The sequence below is a fragment of the Hemitrygon akajei genome, chromosome 1 (assembly GCF_048418815.1).
Source record: "Hemitrygon akajei chromosome 1, sHemAka1.3, whole genome shotgun sequence".
Lineage (NCBI taxonomy): Eukaryota > Metazoa > Chordata > Chondrichthyes > Myliobatiformes > Dasyatidae > Hemitrygon > Hemitrygon akajei.
Window position 1 is genome coordinate 129,357,004 of NC_133124.1, and position 19,889 is coordinate 129,376,892.

A 19,889-nucleotide genomic window follows, 5' to 3' on the forward strand; every position below is an offset into this window, starting at 1 on the left:
CAGCAAATGCTGCAAGAAACAACATCCGGTGGGCAGCAGTTCTGTCAGTGAAAAGTGCCTTTTTAATGAGGAAGAGAATGGCCAGATCGGCTCAAGCTGGCAAGAAGTAGACAATAACTCAAACAAACATGAGTTACAATAGTAGTGAGCAGAAGAGCATCTGTGAATGCAGAACATGTTGAACCTTGAAGCGGATGGTCAAAAGCAGAAGACCACACCTGGTTCCACGCCTGTACTTAATAATGTAGCCACTCTCATTGTCTCCCTCTTCTCCAACTCCTGCTATGAATCTGTGAAACACCCTGGTTTCTTTGGAAGACACTGTTAAGTCCCACAAGACATGTGATATTGACATGGCTCGTCCCTCCCAAAACCCCGGTTTGTGTGGATGCTATGTAATTTGCGACCCTGCTACAAATTAGTGCCACAAAATAACACATAGGACACTGCATGCGATTAAAGGAATTATATTTATGAATATTAACTTAACTAAAGAGTTAGTAAAGAAAAACAAAAAGAAAAAGTGCCCATTCTAATTAAAAATCAAATGTGCACAAGTTGGAGTTCATCTTGAACTTCTCTGTCACTTCCTCTTATTGTGTCCGTGGACAGTCTATACATGGCCTTGCCAAAACTGGACACATTTTTTGTGCCTGGTTGTTGAAATTGGCGAGATCTGCAACAGTACAGGGTTCCTCTAGCACTCTAGCAATGGGTATTGCAAGAGATGTTGTATCGTTTGTGGCTCAGTTCCACCTTCACAAGTTGTCCGGCTGGTTGTATATCCCCATTTGCTTAGCGATACCTTTGAACGACCTACACCAGTCCTAAGTCTGTTCAGGTACTTCCAGGTTGCCCAGCTGCAATTGGCTCCTGGGGGAAGGCTTTCATCCGGTGGAATTTCCATCATTGGGAGTTGTTTGAGACTGGCGAGCCGCTCTTTCCACAAGGCGATATGGGCTTCAGATGGGGTTGATTGTAATGGAGCAACACTGTTCATGAAGCTCTTCCTTGACTTTAGGTGGCTGAGTGTAGGTGTATGACCATGTAGAGGGTGCCTCATCTGATGTTTGATGGAGTCGGTCTTTCTTGCTGGCTATCATTCTTCTTATATCAGAGGGAGCGATACCCGCCAGGATATACAGGCTGTTGGTGTTCATTGATTTTAGACAACCTGTGATAAGTCGGCAGCTTGCATCCAGAATGGCATCCATCTTCTTAGCATGAGTAGATCTTTCCCATGCAGGGCAGGCATATTCGGAGTGGGATAGCAAAGAGCAAGTGATGTTGTTTTGTGCGCTCACTTTTGCCTTTGTTTTATTGATGTGGATCTTGAAAGTGAGGCATCTGTCAAGGGTGACTCCTAAGTAGATAGGTGGAATGCACAAACTTGCATCTTTGATGGGTTTGTGCGGAGGTGGTTTTCTTCATAGTAGGATGCTCGTCCCTTCAAGGCCTCAGGAAGCATTTTCTCCACTGCGTTAAAATCAGTGCTTTGGGTAGTGATGCATAAGTCATCAGCATATATAAAACGGCATGTGACATCATCTATAGGTTGGTCATTCGTGTAGATGTTGTACAGCAGTGGAGCGAGCACACTTCCCTGAGGAAGACCATTCCTCGGAATGCGCCACCTGCTGCACTTCCCATCTAGTTCCACATAGAACCGGCGATTCTGGAGCATGCTTTCTAACAGCTCTGTTAGGTGAGTATCTTTTGTCATCTCTAGGATAGAGATGCTGACAAGTCTACAAAAACAGCACCTGTTACCATCCCTTGCTCAAAACCATCTTCGATATATTGTGTGAGGTTGAGCAGTTGGCTTGTTGTTGATTTGCGGGGCAGAAACTTGCTTGCTCTGCAATGATCTTCTCATCTACCATTGGTTCTATCCTATTGAGTATCAGGCATCCAAACAGCTTATTGGTGTGGCAAAGCAGTGAGATTGGCCGAAAACTCTTAGGATCTGAGGGATCTTTTCTGGGCTTTAATGGTGCTGTTACATGTGACTTCTGCCGAATATTAGGTAGCTTGTATGTTGCCAGACAGTGATTGAACTATTGTAGAAGCTATTTCTTTGCTTGCTGTCCAAAATGCATACAGCAATTGCTTTGTCAAGACCAATTGCTTTCCCATGTTTTAGGCTAGATATACCAATTCCCAGCTCTTCCATGGTGAATGGTCCAGTGAAGCCAGGGTTATTGCTGTACTTCTTCCTATCTAGTTGTGCTCTTGGTTGTTTCCTGTTGCTTTTTCCATTTAGGAGCATCTCGTGTGCAACTTGGTTAGCAGACACATTGGGATGTTGGGCAGCTTTCTTGGGATCGCCTCCAAGTTTGCATAAGAGAGACCATGCCTTCTTGCTGTTTTTTGTAAGATCTGTTGTCTCTGTCAAGGTGTTCCAGGTGTTTTGATACTCTTGAGAGATACTTAACATCACCCTCTCACCGGCAGTTATTGTTTCCTCTGAGAAGGGGTCAGATTCAAACATTGATACATACTCCCTGTAGAGTTCAGCATTCTCTTTGGTGAGACCAGAGACGTCATGTGCTCTACAACCTCGGGGGCTGTTTTCTGGACAGCTTTTGCAAACAGGTTGTAGTGCTCAGGTACTGGCTTAATACACTTAACCTTATAGTTAAGTGCTCTTGAGAACCCGTTCCAATCGGCCTTCTTGTAGTTGAAGTGCCTTTTGAATGGTACGACGGTTGGAAACACTGCTGCATTTACCTGAATACCAGTAGGACGGTGCTGTGTCTCTGCTTCTTGCAGAGTCCAGCGATGTTGTTGCTGACAATGGCAAGAACTGGGTTATAATTGCACTTCCAGCGGCCATTGTGGAAGGAGGCTGGCAACTTAGGTTCGTGGATGAGACTAAGCTGGTTAGCATCTATCCATTCTTCGACTACTTCTCCATTGTTGTTGGACTCCTTGTACCCCCATTGGGTACTGTGGCTATGAAAGTCTCCAATGATGATCTGTGGTTTACTGTGCAGGTTGGGTACAGGGTTAGAGAAGCTGAAAACTGTGCCCTGTGGCTTGTACACTGAGGTCACTACTAGTTTGCTCAGCTCTACAGTTAGAATTTCGATGTTGTCCTCCTCTGTTTTAGAAGTGGCTTCTAAGACTGAACCAGCTCTAACAAATACAGCACTGCCATATTGTCGATGAGGTCTTTCAATAACCAGGAACATTCCTGGTATTTTTGGGCCGCTGTTTTCACTTCCTCTGTGTCTCCTGCAGGCAGTCCACATCACACTGCAACTCGTTGCATAATGTAGTGAGGATGTTTTGTTTAACTGCATAGAATCCTTCAACGTTAGCAGATATAACAGTCAATGCCAGTCTTGAAAAAGACCCATGTTTCTGACATCAACAACCTCTGTCTTCAGGCATGATGTTGGTAGTTATCAAATTAATGATACAAAAACATTGAATACACTACTTGCGGCACGTGGTGGTGGTAGAATTGGTTGAAACAGGACCGCGACATGAACGCTTCTACCTTGGCCCCTTCTCTGTCACCCACACGCTGGCATCCTCGGTCAACGTGAAAGCACACATCACCTTCCGAGCGTCGCTCACAATTTGCTGATTTCCTCCTGCAGTGTCTTTATTAAACCACATCATTATATTTTTCTGAGAGTGAGATGGCCCTGGCTCCTTCTAGTTTACCCAATGTCCACATATTTCTTTTCTGCCTTGTTGCTTTAGGAAACAAGTACCTCTTTTGACATGCTCTCCCAGAAGATCTGAGCCTTGCTTTGCCATGACTCCAGCTCCAGCTGAAGGTCAATCAACGTGGACTTACAGGAGAGGGTTCGCAGCTTTGTACCAGCAGCTGCATTCATCTGGGATTATCATTGGCTGTACAAGTGTCAGCTTCAATGTACAAGAGCAGGAGACAACCGCATTCATCAGTTGGAAAGAGAAGCACTCAATCAATGTGATCAATTTGCAGCTAATGACTGATTAATAAGAACTAACAGGTGTAAAACTTAGACAAAGACTACCAATTCATTATAGACCTGTTTTCATTATCACATTGTCAATAGTACCTGCAATAATTTTTAAAATAGATTTCCTTGTATTTAAATTATTTCTGAATTATTATCTGACTCCCCTTAAGACTTTATTTGTGTATTAATTATTCAAATTACTACGAAGCTTTAACGTATCTTCTTGCAAATGGAACTGGGTTGATTACCAAGAATCAAAATGTTCCTTTTGTCTCCCTAATGAGGAGCTTACTAGATGGTTGGAGGTGTGATCAGAATAATTCAAAACCTTTTTTCATTATTTGTCTGGAAGACATGTTGAAAACTTCCCATAAGGTTTATCTCCTCTTATGGCTTCTCAGTTTTCCTTTCTTCTTCATATCTTGTAGACATTCTCATGTTTCAAAGAAACCCACAGAGGCATATTCTGAGTTTCAAAATTGAATAAAAAAAAGAATGTATCACATTCTCCTGCTGATATAGACTTCAGAAAGAAGCATTTTGTCCTTGTATTTCAATATGTATTCATCACAGATATGTACGTGTACATGTTTATGTATATTTGTGAGCAAATAAATAAATAAGTGCTTACATAAAACATAAATAAATAAGTAATTTGGGATTTATGTAGAGAAGATATATCAAATTGTGGATTCCCTCCCCAAATTCCATTGTGTTTATGTACAATACACGGTTAGAGGTCTGCTGATCCAAGCTGACTGAGTAGTTGTCTAGTTTACGTTGTCTGCCAATTATTGATCAAGTTTTTCAGGAGGTCAATTGGAAGTCTGGATTGAAGTTCAAAGGTTGATCAGAGGTCCACATTGAAGCCAAAGACTGATTGAAGGTCCAAATTGAAGACTGGAGGACATTCAGAAGTTCTGAGCCAAGGCATGATGGCCGGAGCCTGGGTTTGTGAACCTCTGCAAGTCTATTGGGGAAGTTGGGGTGCAGCTTCTGCAAATCCATCAGTCTGCTGGAAAATGCCTGTGCTAATGTAAGAGGACTGTGTATGTGTGTGGATGAGTGGTGAATAGAGAGGAATATGGCTTGTTTTGCTGTCATTGATTGTTGCTAGGTAAGGGACTTCGGCTGAATGATGTTGACTTGATGTGTTAGACTATAAGATGATGGAGTATAATTAGGCCATTCAGCCCATCGAGTCTGCTCTGCCATTCCATCATGGCGGATCTTGAATCCACTCAACCCCATATGCCTGCCTTCTCGCCATAACCTTTGATGCCCTGACCAATCAGGAAACTATCAATTTTTGCTTTAAATCTACCCATAGTCTTGGCCTTCACAGGTGTCTGTGGCAGAGTATTCCAAAGATCCATTTCACTCTGGCTAAAAAAAAATCTTCCTTATCTCTGTTCCTCATCTCCACTATAGGAAACATCCTCTTCACATCCACTCTATCTAGTCAACATTCAACATTCGGTAGATTTCAATGAGATTCCCCCACATTCTTCTAAATTCTAGTGAGAAAGGCCCAATTCAATTTATCATTTAATTATTAGACATTGCATTTTGATTATCTAATAAGAGATTACATTACTGAGGACCAGAATTGTTTTGGTACATAATCAATTACTGGCCATGGAAGAGGTAAAAGAAAAAAAAAATACACATTCTGATATTTTTGTCAACCTTTGTCTGTATATAGAATTAATTGTGACAGGGCACAGTAAGAGTAACAGCTTCCTTTCCTAAAAGGACTCATGGATATTATTGAGGAGAGTGAGTGAATACAATTTGGATATAATTGCTATGAGGTTGCAAACAATAATTGTTGTTACAGTTGGAGCAAGGAAGGCCTTCCCTTCAGAAAATTTGGCAACTGTATGGTACTTCCACGATAGACTCCTTCTTCAACACAAATATGGCCACCTATTTACTCTGCTTCCTTTCAGAGATTTTAAAAGTTCAAAATAAAATTTATTAACAGAGTACATATACGTCACAACATACAAACGTACAACCCTGAGATTTTTTTCTGTGGGCCAAACTTAGCAAAAATGTAAACTGTAAACATCAGGAACTGTTAACTGTAAACAAACTGTGCAAATGCAGATATAAATAAATAGCAATATATATTGAGCATGAAATAACAATATAACAGAGTCCTTAAATAAGTGCAGCTATTGCCTTTTGTTCAAGAGCCTGATGGTTGAGGGGGAGTAACTGTTCTTGAACCAGATGGTATGAGTCCTGAGGTGTCTGTAACTTCTACCTGATGGCAGCAATGAGAAAAGAGACTGGGTGATAGGATCTTTGATGATGGATGCTGCTTTCCTACTGTAATGTTTCACGTAGTTGGGAGGGTTTTACGCATGGTGCATTAGGTTGAATCCATTACCATTTGTCAGATCTTCTGCTCAAAGGCATTAGTGATCCCATACCAAGGCATAATGCAACCAGTAAACGCACTTTCCACTACATATATGTAGAAGTTTACCAAGGTTTTCGATGACATGACAAACTTCCACAGACTTCTGAGCAAGTGGAGGTGCCGTCATACTTTCTTCCTAATAATATTTATTTGATGAGTCCTGGACGGGTCCTCTGAGATAGTGACACCCAGGAATTTAAATTTACTGACCCTCTCCACCTTTTATCTTCTGATTCCTGGTTCCTGGACCGCTGATTTCCCTTTCCTGAAGTCTACAATCAGCTCCTCGGTCTTGTTGATATTGAGTGAGAGCTTGTTGTTAGTTTACCACCCAGCCAACTTTTCAATCTCCCTCCAGCATGCTGATTCATCACCCATTTTGGTTCAGCCCACAACAGCGGTGTCGTCAGCAAACTTGTATTTGGTGTTGGAACTGTATTTAACAATGCAGTGATAGGTACAAAGTGAGTAAAGCAGGGGGCTAAGTTCACATCACTGTGGTGCTCCTGTGCTGATGGAGATTGTGGAGGAGATGATTTTGCCAATCTGGACTCACTGGGGTCTACAAAAGTCCAGGATCCAATTGTACAAATGTATAAGAGGGTATTGAGGCCCAGGTCTTAGAGTATACTGATTAGTTTTGAGGGGATGATGCTGTTAAATGCTGAGCTGTAATCGATAAAGAGCATCCTGACATGTGCACCTTTGCTGTCCAGATATTCCAGGGTGGTGTGAAGAGCCAATGAGATAGAATCTGCTGTAGACCTGTTGATTCAGTAGGCAAATTGGAACAAATCTAAGTCACCATTCAGAGAGGAGCTGATATGTTTCAACACCAGCCTCTCAAAATGCTTCATCACTGTGAATGTAACTGCCACTGCGTGATAGTCATTTAGACAGGTTACCATGCTTTTCTTGGTCACCGGTATGTTTGAAGCCTGGTTGAAGTAGGTGGGTACAATACACTACCAGAACGAAAGTTTGAAGATATCCGTGAACACATCAGCCAGTTGACTGCACAGGTCTTCAGTCCTCGTCCGGATACTCAATCCAGATCAGATGTTTTCCTTGGATTCACTATCTTGAAAGCAGCCTGTATGTCATCTTCAGATATAGAGACCAAAGGATCATCGGGAGACATGGGGGAGTTCGATAGTTCCTCCCCATTCTGGTAGTCAAAACAAGCGTAAAAGGCATTGAATTCATGTAGAAGTTAAGGTCTGCTGCCCACTATGTCATAGGATTTATCTATGTAGGAGGTTATGCCATCACCCCCGCCACAGCTATCAAGCACCCCTCGTTGATTCCGGTCCAGTCCAGAATTCCCACTGCGCCCATGAGGTGGCTTTCCGGAGATCATACCTACACTTCTTAGAGTGTTCCTGATCTCCAGACTTGAATTTTGTGGAGAAGATTTTCTCTACAAATGCCAGAATATTGTCTATGTTGAAGTTGTGAAAGACAATCAGGAAATATTTGAAATATCCAGGGCAAGCACCACCTGTAAAGAGGGTAAGAACATCTATGTTTCAGATCAATAAACTTTAATTAAAACCTTCATTAACATTTTTCATTTCCATGTCTTCAGGTCACTCTATAGCAGCCACAACCTTGGCAGAAGAGATTTATGGCTAAGGTCCAAATTCGCCTCCTCAGCACCAGCAGATGTGGTGAAGCGAAGAGCAAATGGTAATATTCTTGATGAGGGTGTGATAATGGAAAAAATTCTGGTGCTTTGGATCTAATTGGACTCATATTTTCACAGAACCATGATGGATCAAAAGAAATTTCAGTCAAGATGGCGCCCGGGAATAATGATTCCTCAGGCGACATCTTCAAGATAGTCAATCATTTCAGTTTTTCTACATCTTCTCCTTATCCTTTTTTATATAATTTTGTTTTTGAAACTGTTGGAGCATGTGGCATATAGTTTGTCGTTCGATTGAGTTAGCTTGCACTCTGCTGTCTCCGAGAAAACTCCAAGAGAGAAATGGAAGCACAAGCTACCATCAGGAGAAGTTCAGAGATGAGATGAGGGCCCATGATCGACTACATTTCTCTCTGATTAGAGCATCAAGGAAGATTGAAGCATCGATGCAAATGCGAAGGAGAGTGAACAGTTCACAAAGAGGCAACTGGTTCATGTCCTTTCCTCAGAGAGGCCACTTGTTCGAGTCACTGACATCAGAGGGGTCGCTGCCCTTGGAGGGGCCGCTGGTTCGACTTGCTGATATTGAAGGGGCTGCTGGGTCCCAATGCTCTTAGATGTTATCAAAATTCTGAGATTTATGGACTGGACTGCAGTTCAGACTAACTAGTTCATATTGGCCTCTTTCAGTTCTATGTTTGTTTCATGTTCTCGCCCATTCTGTCCTGTTGCGGATTGGCAGGCTGGGAGTTTGGGTGATCTGTTTGTTTGTGTGCAAGGGAGGGGTTGGGGATGATTGGGGTTTGCAATATTTTGTTTCTTTTTCATTTTCTTCAGTGGTTTGAATGGGGCACGACTGTGTAAGTGCGTGGAGGTCGGCCAGTGAGAACAGCGGGAAGAGTTTGAAAGGAAAACAGATTTACAGAGCAGGCATCAGAGGAGCGGATGACAGAGTAGTGGGAGACAGAGTAGAAAGGCTTTGGCTCAACGGGGATTAGGCAATAAGGGGTCAAGGCCAGGTAGGTTATCTGTTTAAAATAAAGACAGGAAATACGTGTGTGAGCATGAGGAAATCTGCAGATGCTGGAAATTCAAGCAACACACACAATATGCTGCTGGAACACAACAGGCCAGGCAGCATCTATATGAAGAAGACTATCGATGTTTCGGGCCGAGACCCTTCATCAGGACTAACTGAAAGTAGAGACAGTAAGAGTTTTGAAAGTAGGAGGGGGAGGGGGAAATCCAAAATGATAGGAGAAGACAGGAGGGGGAGGGATGAAGCTAAGAGCTGGAAAGGTGATTGGCAAAAGGGATACAGAGCTGGAGAAGGGAGAGGATCATGTGATGGGAGGCCTAAGGAAAAAGAAAGGGGGAGGGGAGCACCAGAGGGAGATGGAGAACAGGCAAAGAGTGATGGGCAGAGAGAGGGGGGAGAATAAATAAATCAGGGATGGGGTAAGAAGGGGAGCAGGGGCATTAATGGATGTTAGAGAAATTAATGTTCATGCCATCAGTTTGGAGGCTACCCAGACAAAATATAAGGTGTTTCTCCTCCAACCTGAGTGTGGCTTTATCTTGACAGTAGAGGAGGCCATGGATAGACATATCAGAATGGGAATGGGACGAGGAATTAAAATGTGTGGCCACTGGGAGATCCTGCTATCGCTGGCGGACTGAGCGTAAGTGTTCAGCGAAACGCAGACTGGGAGACCGTTTCGCTGAACACCTACGCTCTGTCCGCCAGAGAAAGCAGGATCTCCCAGTGGCCATACATTTCTCCCTAGGCCTCCCGTTCCATGATCCTTTCCCTTCTCCAGCTCTGTATCCCTTTTGCCAATCACCTTTCCAGCTCTTAGCTTCATCCCACCCCCTCCTGTCTTCTCTTATCATTTCGGATTTTCCCCTCCCCCTCCCACTTTCAAATCTCTTACTATCTTTTCTTTAAGTTAGTCCTGACGAAGGGTCTCGGCCCAAAACTTCAAACATTTTGAAGTATGTGTGTGAGACCGGTTTTCTGTGCTCGGTGTCAGATGTGGAACGTCCTTGAGACTCCCAGGCTCCCAGACGACCACATCTGCACCAGCTCTCTCAATCTGCAGCTCCTTAGAGACCAAGTTAGGGAACTGGAGGTGCAGTTCGATGGCCTTCATCTGGTCAGGGAGAGTGAGGAGGTGATAGAGAGGAGCTATAGGCAGGTGGTCAACCCAGGACCACAGGAGACTGAGAAGTGGGTAACAGTCAGGAGAGGGAAGGGCAAAAAGCAGGTCCTAGAGAGTACATCAGTGGCTGTCCCCTTAACAATAAGTATTCCTGCTTGAGTACTGTTGGTGGGGCCAGCCTGCCTGGGGGAAGGAACAGTGGTCATGCCTCTGGCACAGAGTCTGGCCCCGTGGCTCAGAAGGGTAGGGAAAGGAAGACAATGGCAACAGTGATAGCGGACTCTAGAGTTACGGTGTCAGACAGACGATTCTGTGGACACAGGAAAGAAACTCAGATGGTAGTTTGCCTCCCAGTTGCCAGGGTCTGGGATGTTACTGATCGCGTCCAGGATATCTTGAAGTGGGAAGGAGAACAGACAGAGGTCATGGTATATATTGGTACCAATGACATAGGTAGGAGGTCCTGAAAACAAACTACAGGGAGTTAGGAAAGAAGTTGAGAAGCAGGACCTCAAAGGTAGTAATCTCAGGATTACTGCCTGTGCCACATGACAGTGAGTATTGGAATAGAATGAGGTGGAGGATAAATGCGTGGCTGAGAGATTGGAGCAAGGGGCAAAGATTCAGATTTCTGGATCATTGGGACCTCTTCTGACCTGTACAAAAAGGACAGGTTGCACTTGTATCCGAGGGGAAGGTTTGCTAAGGCTATCGGGGAGAGTTTAAATTAGAATTGCCGGGGGGTGGGAACCGAACTGAAGTGACGGAGGAAAGGGAGGTTGGCTCATAAATAAAGAAAGCTTGGAGACAGTGTGAAAGGGAGGATAGGCAGGTGATAGAGAAGGGACACGTTCAGACCGATGGTTTCAGATGTGTCTATTTTAATGCGAGGAGTATTATGAATAAAGTAGATGAGCTTAGAGCGTGGATCAGCACTTGGAACTATGATGTTGTGGCCATTACAGAGACTTGGATGGTGCAGGGGCAGGAATGGCTACTTCAAGTGCCAGGCTTTAGATGTTTTAGAAAGGATGGGGAGGGGGGCAAAAGATGTGGGGGTGTGGCACATCAGAGATAGTGTCATAGTTGAAGAAAAGGAGGAAGTCATGGAGGGGTTGTCTACAGACTCTCTGTGGGTGGAAGTTAGGAATAGGAGAGGGTCAATAACTCCACTGGTTTTTTTTAATAGACCACCCAATAGTAACAGGGACATCGAAGAGCAGATGGGGGACAGCTTCTGGAAAGGAATAATAATAACAAGGTCGTTGTGGTGGGAAATTTTAATTTCCCAAATATCGATTGGCATCTTCTTAGAGTGAGGGGTTTAGATGGGGTACAGTTTGTTAGGTGTGTTCAGGAAGGTTTCTTGACACAATATGTAGATAAGCCTACAAGTCAAGAGGCTGTACTTGATCTGGTATTGAGAAATGAACCTGGTCAGGTGTCAGGTCTTTCGATGGGAGAGCATTTTGGAGATAGTGATCACAATCCTATCTCTTTTACCATAGCATTGGAAAGGGATAGGAGCAGACCAAGTTAGGGAAATGTTTAACTGGAGTAAGGGGAAATATGATGCTATCAGGCAGAAACTTGGAAGTATAAATTGGAAACAGATGTTCTCAGGGAAACGTACAGAAGAAATGTGGCAAATGTTCAAGGGGTATTTGCGTGGGGTTCTGAGTAGGTATGTTCTAATGAGACATGGAAACAATAGTAGAGTACAAGATCCAGGGTGTACAAAGGCTGTTGTAAATCTAGTCAAGAAGAAAAGAAAAGCTTATGAAAGGTTCAAAAAACTAGTTAATGATATGAATCTAGAAGATTATAAGGCTAGCAGGAAGGAGCTTAAGAATGAAATTGGGAGAGCCAGAAGGGGCCATGAGAAGGCCTTGGCAGACAGGATTCAGGAAAACAAGTATGTGAAGAGCAAGAGGATAAGACATGAGAGAATAGGACCAATCAAGTGCAACAGTGGAAAGTGTGTATGGAACCGGAGGAAATAGTGGAGGAAATAGCAGAGGTACTTAATGAATACTTTGCTTAAGTATTCACTGCGGAAAAGGATCTTGGCGATTGTAGGGATGACTTGCAGTGGACTGAAAAGCTTGAGCATGTAGATATCAAGGAACAGCATGTGCTGGAGCTTTTGGAAAGCATCAAGTTGGATACGTCACCAGGATTGGATGGGATGTACCCCAGTCTACTGTGGGAAGCAAGGTATGAGATTGATGAGCCTCAGGCAATGATGGCTGCATCATCAATGAGGACGTGAGAGGTTCTGGAGGATTGGAAGGTTGTGGATGTTGTTCCCTTATTCAAGAAAGGGAAGAGGGATAGCCCAGGAAATTATAGGTGAGTCTTAGTTCAGTGGTTGGTAAGTTGATGGAGAAGATCCAGAGAGGCAGGATTTATGAACATTTGGAGAGGCATAATATAATTAGGATGGCTTTGGCAAAGGCAGGTCGTGCCTTATGAGCCTGATTGAATTTTTTGAGGATGTGACTAAACACATTGATGAAGGAAGAGCTGTAGATGTAGTGTAAATGGACTTTAGCAAGGCATTTGATAAGGTACTCCATGCAAGGCTTATTGAGAAAGTAAGGAAGCATAGGATCCAAGGGGACATTGCTTTGTGGATCCAGAACTGGCTCGCCCACAGAAGGCAAAGAGTGTTTGTAGATGGGTCATATTCTGCAGGGAGGTTGGTCACCAGTGGAGTGCCTCAGGGATTTGTTATGGGACCCTTACTCTTCATGATTTTTATAAGTGACCTAGATGAGGAATTGGAGGGATGGGTTAGTAAATTTGCTGATCACACAAAGGTTGGGGGTGTTGTGGATAGTGTGGGGGCTGTCAGAAGTTACAACGGGACATTGATAGGATGCAAAACTGCGCTGAGAAGTGGCAGATGGAGTTTAACCCAGATGAGTGTGAGGTGGTTCATTTTGGTAGGTCAAATATGATGGCAGAATATAACATTAATGGTAAGACTCTTGGTAGTGTGGAGGATCAGAGGGATCTTGCGGTCCAAGTCCATGGGACACTCAAAGCTGCTACGCAGGTTGACTCTGTAGTTAAGAAGGCATATAGAGCATTGGCCTTCATCAATTGTGGGACTGAGGTTAACAGTTGAGAGGTAATGTTCCAGCTATATAGGACCCTGATCAGACCCCACTTGGAGTACTGTGCTCATTTCTGTTCGCCTCAGTACTGGAAGGACATGGAAACCATAGAAAGGGTTCAGAGGAGATTTACAAGGATGTCATCTGGATTGGGGAGCATCCCTTATGAGAATAGGTTGAGTGAACTCGGCCTTTTCTCCTTGGAGCATCGGAGGATGAGAGGTAACCTGATAGAAGTGTACAAGATAATGAGAGGCATTGATCATGTGGATAGTCAGAGGCTTTTTCCCAGGGCTGAAATGGCTAACTCGAGAGGGCATAGTTTTAAGGTGCTTGGAAGTAGGTACAGAGGAGATGTTAGGGGTAAGTTTTTTTTATGCAGAGAGTGGTGAGTGCATGGAATGTGCTGCTGGTTGGTGGAGGTGGAAATGATAGGGTCTTTTAAGAGACTCCTGGATGGCTACATGGAACTTAGAAAAATAGAGGGCTATGGGTAAAGCCTAGGTAGTTCTCAGGTAGGGAGATGTTCGACACAGCTTAATGGGCTGAAGGGCCTGTATTATGCTGTAGGTTTTCTATGTTTCTATGTTCCTATGTTTTGTGCAGGGGGCGGGGTGTGGATTGATGTCTTTCTTTCAACTGCTTATATCAGTTTCTGTATTCAAATGCTATCTAGAGAAGAAAATTTTCAGAGTTGTATTCTGCATGCATACTTTAATAATAAAATGAACATTTGAACCTTTGAGTGAGATCTCTGTACTATAAGCTTTCTGATTCAGCAGAACACCTCTTTTAAGTCAAACTAAAAATCTACAAAACCCTGGTGAATGGTCTCGGCCCAAAACATTATCTGTTTATTCCACTCCATGGACGCTGCCTTATCTGCTGAGTTCCTCCAATATTGCATTTGCAGAATCTCTTGAATCTACAAAATCTGACCAAGTATGTTATTCTTGTAGGCTGATTGTCACCTACATTTGTCTCTAATGACACTTAACAGCCAGTATTTTTCTTCCATATTGCCAAGAAAGTTCCAGATAATAATGCATCATTCATGTCTAATTTCACATGCCCCACCAGTGATTATGTCAAGTGCTTTGAAGCACAAAACATTTCATTTGGGTTTCAAATCAATAGGGAATTTTGTTGGACTTCGGTGTTCAATATTCCTCTAACATCTGATCAGAATATGCAGAATTTGTCCCTTCTTTATCCAGTGTCTCCACCTCACTCCCTTTTCTGAGTTTCCTCTGTCACTTCCTTTTATTCTGCTGAGCACAGAGATCAGATATGTAAGCCCCGATGTCTGACATCCAGACGTGAAACTATTTTTTCATTCAGCTATTTTGTCTTCTGAGTTTTGCCACTTAAATAATGTAATTGATTCACTGTATGATAATGTTGCCAATAACATATTATTACAGTGTTACTCAATCAGGATTACTCAAGCACAAACTTTTGATGCAATTGAAAATTATTAATAATGGCACCTGAATACTTACAACACTTCCCTGCATTACGATGAATGGGTACATTTAAGTGCTAATTTTAAACGTGGAATTTGTTCCAAGAGCAACTAATAACCATAAAAAACATTAATTTAATTCTGCCAGAGCTCATAAAACCTGATCCTGTTTGGCTTGTTATAACAATTGTTGTAAAGTCATTGAAAGATGAAATTCCAAATGCTTAATGGGCTTAATGCACTAGCATTGGGAAGAAATTCAGTGACTTTACTGAAAAAGAAATATAATAGAGAATATTTGCAGAAAATACATCATGGAAGAAGAATGAGGCCACAAGCAAAGTCAGCAATATACATTTGTACATTTCTAAAGAGCAATGAATTTGTAAGGTGGATTTGAAAACATGAAGTAAGGATCAAAAAAGGCTATGAAAAGCAATGGATAGACAAAAGAGCAGAGAGGCTGCTGGGCGCCACAACTCGTGTGCTAGAGGGCTGAAAAAAAAGAAGCAACAATAATTCAAGACATGGTGACCATATGGGCACAGAACTGTAAAGTCAGGACCATAAGGACATCTACACACTAAAAAATGGTTAATGATAAAAGCTAATGCAAACCTAAGGCTGAGGATAAGAAAGTGAAGAACGTTTAAGCAGAACATTCGGTTTATCATCACATGTCAATCCATGGCCTCCACTACTGTCATGATGATGCCACACTCAGGTTGGAGGAGCAACACCTTAGTTTCCATCTGGGTAGCCTCCAACTATGAAATTCCATTTCTCTAACATCTAGTAATTTCTCTCCCCTCCCCCTTCTCTCTTTTTCGATTCCCCTTTCTGACTCCCCTCTTACCCCTTCACTTCTCCTCATTTGACCATCACCTTCTTCTGGCACCTCTCCTCCTTCACTTTCTACTACAGTCCACTTTCCTCCCCTATCAGATTCCTTCAACTTCAGCCCTTTACCTTTTCCAGCTATCACCACTCAGCTTCCTTTTCAACTGCCTCCCCTACTCACACACCTTCTCTTTCACATGGATTCACCTCTCACCTTCTATCTTGTCCTCCTTCCTCTCCCCCTCTTTCTTATTCTAGCTTCTTCCCCCTACCTTTCCTGTTCATGTGAAGGGTCTCGGTCTGAAATGTCGACTCTTTATTCCTTTCCAAAAATGTTGCCTGACCTGCTGAGTTCCTCCAGTGTTTTGTGTGTGTTACCATCACATGCAGCTGATCAACAATCTTCCAAGAATTTGAGATTTCTTAGCAGCTAGTCCACTAGAAGAAAGGATAAGTTATACTAACGGATATGCTGCTGGTGTAGCAGTTAGTGTAATAACCTTACAGCACCAGTGACTATTGATTGGGATTTGTGGTATGTATTTAATATTTCAATAATACTTGAGTAATCTTGTATGTACATTGTTTGATTAAGCATTCTTGTTCATTTAAATAATTAATTATGTCTTACATGTAAAAATAAATGAATTGCATACGTTATCATGCTACCACACGATATGTGTGCACCTCACTAAAAATAAAAGTGAATTTACACCTGTATTTTCAGATTCCCATGTTTTCATTTGAATTAGTTTAATATTTTGAGGTTACAAAACATAGAAGTTTGATTTCTGCTATTGTTTGTCAGGAGTTGATGCATTCTCCCAGTGACTGCATGGGTTTCCTTTGAGTACTTCAGATTTCCCCATATTCCAAAGACGAGTGGTTAGGGTTTGGGTTAGTAAGTTTTAGGCATGCTATGTGTGGTGAACTAGATATACCTGTCTGACTGCTCCTGTGGCTCCTCCTACAGACCCTGCTGACTGCTCCCTTATTTTCCCCAGGATGTAGTGCTGTTTATTCTTCCAGTCAATAAAAGCCAAGCACAAGCCCATGGCGGTCCCAGGTGGTTGTTGTTCGGACTGGGCAGAAAAATAGGATGGTTGTGGACTATAGCCAGACCATCAATAGATTCACGCAGCTTGACGCGTACCCCCTACCCCGCATCGCGGATATGGTCAACCAGATAGCTCAGTACAAGGTGTACTCGACAATAGATCTGAAATCCGCTTATCACCAGCTCCCCATCCGCCCAGAGGACCGCCCCTACACCGCCTTCGAGGTGGGCGGCAGGCTCTATCACTTCCTGCGCGTCCCATTTGGTGTCACAAATGGGGTCTCAGTCTTCCAGAGGGAGATGGACCGGATGGTGGACCAGTACAAACTGAAGGCCACATTTCCCTATCTAGATAACATCACCATCTGTGGTCGCGACTGGTCAGATCACGACGCCAACCTCCAACGATTTTTCCAAGTGGCCGAAGCTTTGAACCTCACTTATAACAAGGACAAGTGTGTGTTCAGAACCACACGACTCGCTATCCTTGGGTATGTCGTGGAGAACGGGGTCATTGGCCCTGACCCCGACCGTATGCGCCCCCTGTTAGAACTCCCTCTTCCCACCACTCTCAAGGCCCTCCGGCGGTGCCTGGGTTTTTTTTCCTATTACGCCCAATGGGTCCCCCAATACGCAGACAAGGCCCGCCCCCTGGTCAGGTCTACCACTTTTCCCCTCTCTGCCGAGGCCCGCGCGGCCTTCAGCTGCATTAAAGGGGACATTGCCAAAGCAACGATGCATGTGGTGGACGAGACCATTCCCTTCCAAGTAGAGAGTGACGCCTCTGACGTCGCGCTGGCTGCTACCCTCAATCAGGAAGGCAGACCAGTGGCGTTTTTTTCTCGTACCCTTCAAGGCTCTGAACTTCGGCACTCCGTGGTGGAGAAAGAAGCCCAGGCCATAGTGGAAGCTATTAGGCACTGGAGGCACTATCTCGCCGGCAAAAGGTTCACCTTGCTGACCGACCAGCGCTCGGTTGCGTTCATGTTCAGCAACCAACAGCGGGGCAAAATCAAAAATGATAAAATTTTGCGATGGAGAATAGAACTCTCCACCTACAATTATGTTATCCTGTACCGGCCTGGCAGGCTCAATGAACCCTCTGATGCCCTATCCCGGGGAACGTGTGCTAGTGCACAGCTCGACCAGCTGTATGCCCTTCATGCCCATCTTTGCCATCCGGGGGTCACCCGATTTTACCATTTCATTAAAGCCCGGAACCTGCCGTACTCCCTGGAGGACATCAGGACGATGACCAGGGACTGCCATGGCGGGCCTTTCTAGTTCACCACACTATGTTGGTGCATGAATCAACACAACACTTGCAGGCTGCCTCCATGACCCCCCACCCCCCAGCACAATCCTCAGACTGTGTTGGTTATTAATGCAAAATGACGCATTTCACTGCAATTTGACAAATAAAACTAATCACTGGGGCCTAACAGTTTAATTCATAAACTGAGAAATGGAAAGATTGAGCCCTTGACAAATTCCGGATAATGAGTCTTCCACGGATGTCAAGGTGCCCTAGGTTGGTGGGACTGGTGATCGGATGTCCATACAAGCAGCAGGCATAAGGATGTTGAAGCCTACTGTCTGACCCCTGAAGACTGGAGACTGAAGTCTTGTCCTAAAGTTGGACAACAGTCCATGTGAGTGCACATCTGTGAGGGAAGAATGAAAGGGGCTTGATTTGCTGTTGATGCTTTATTGCTTGTTGTGTTCTGATCCATGTTGTTCCACCAAGCATAGTGTGCAAGCTACATTGGCGTCGCAAAGTGTGGTAACACATGTGGGCTGCCCAAAGCACATTCCAAGCTGTGTAGGTTGTTAACGCAAATGATACATTTCTCTGTATGCTTCGATGTACGTGTGATAAATAAGTAAATCTGAGTCTGAGTCTAAAAGTACTAGGAGGCCACAGACCGATAGGTAAGAGGAGGTGTGGGATAAGGAATTAAAGAGGAAGGCCACAGGTTTGCCCCTGAGTACTGTACATGGGTGATCTGCAAATATGAAAAGAGATCTAGTACTTTCCCGGTGTACTTGATGAATAAGCTCCTCTCGCGCGTCCAGCCAGGTACAGGTACTAATTGTAACTGATGTTTCAGTAACAAGCTCTATTCCATATTCATCAGGGAATGAAGATAGAGAGGTTTGTCATTGAAACATAGCTTACAATCGATATTTGTACCCAGCTTGAAGCCCGAGACGGGTTTATTCGTTCTGCAAAAATGTTCACCCGATATGTGTTTGACTTCTTCAATGCAAAGGAGACTGCATTATGATCACTGAATGTGGGACATTGGATAGGAAGAAGTGCAAGCAAGTTGCTGCTTCACCTGGTGAAGCTGTTTGGATCCCTGGAAGGTGGGCAGGGAAGAGGTGAAAGGGCAGGTAGTGTATTGCCTGCAGTCGGGCTATAGATGGAGCTTTCAAATGGTGGCAGAACCCCAGATGTGTCCCAGAAAAGAAAGCAATGCAAGGATTTATTTTGGAGAAAAATATCGTAAGGAAGGAACAAAAGAGGTGAAGCAAAGCTATGATGTAAGATGTCATAATGTTAGGTCCCACAGCACCACAGTCAGGAACAGTTTTTATCCTTCAAACATCAAACTCCTTCACCAGCGTGGATTACTTCACTCACCACAATACTGAACTGATTCCACAGGGACTCACTTTCATGGACTCTATAAATAATTTCCTCAGTATTATTTATATATTTATTTCTTTATAATTATTTCTGGTATTTGCACTGTTTGTTGTCTTTTCCTCAGAAGTTATTTGTCACTCTTTGAGTATAGTTTTTCATTGATTCTATTGTTAAGTTAACAATTATTGAGGTGTCAAGTAAGATATACAGCAAAGTGTTTCCAGAAGATGAGACTAATAAAGCAAAATAGCTTCAAAGTAATTTGTTTAAATATATAACTGTGTATAAATATCACTGTAAGTCGAAAGTTTAAATACATATACTGTATATATTAATTACCTGATGGTATAACTTAACACATGAAGACATTTGATTACTTGTCTGCCTTTATTACTTTCTGAAAGGGAAGTAGTGCAATCGATATCATTGAACTTTTACTTTTAATAAGTGAGTATTTGGTTTGTTTTGCTATATTACATCAGATATTGCAGTTTGCTTTGAAATATTTTGCTTTCTAGACTGAATAATAGCATTCATAGCCACACTGAAGAA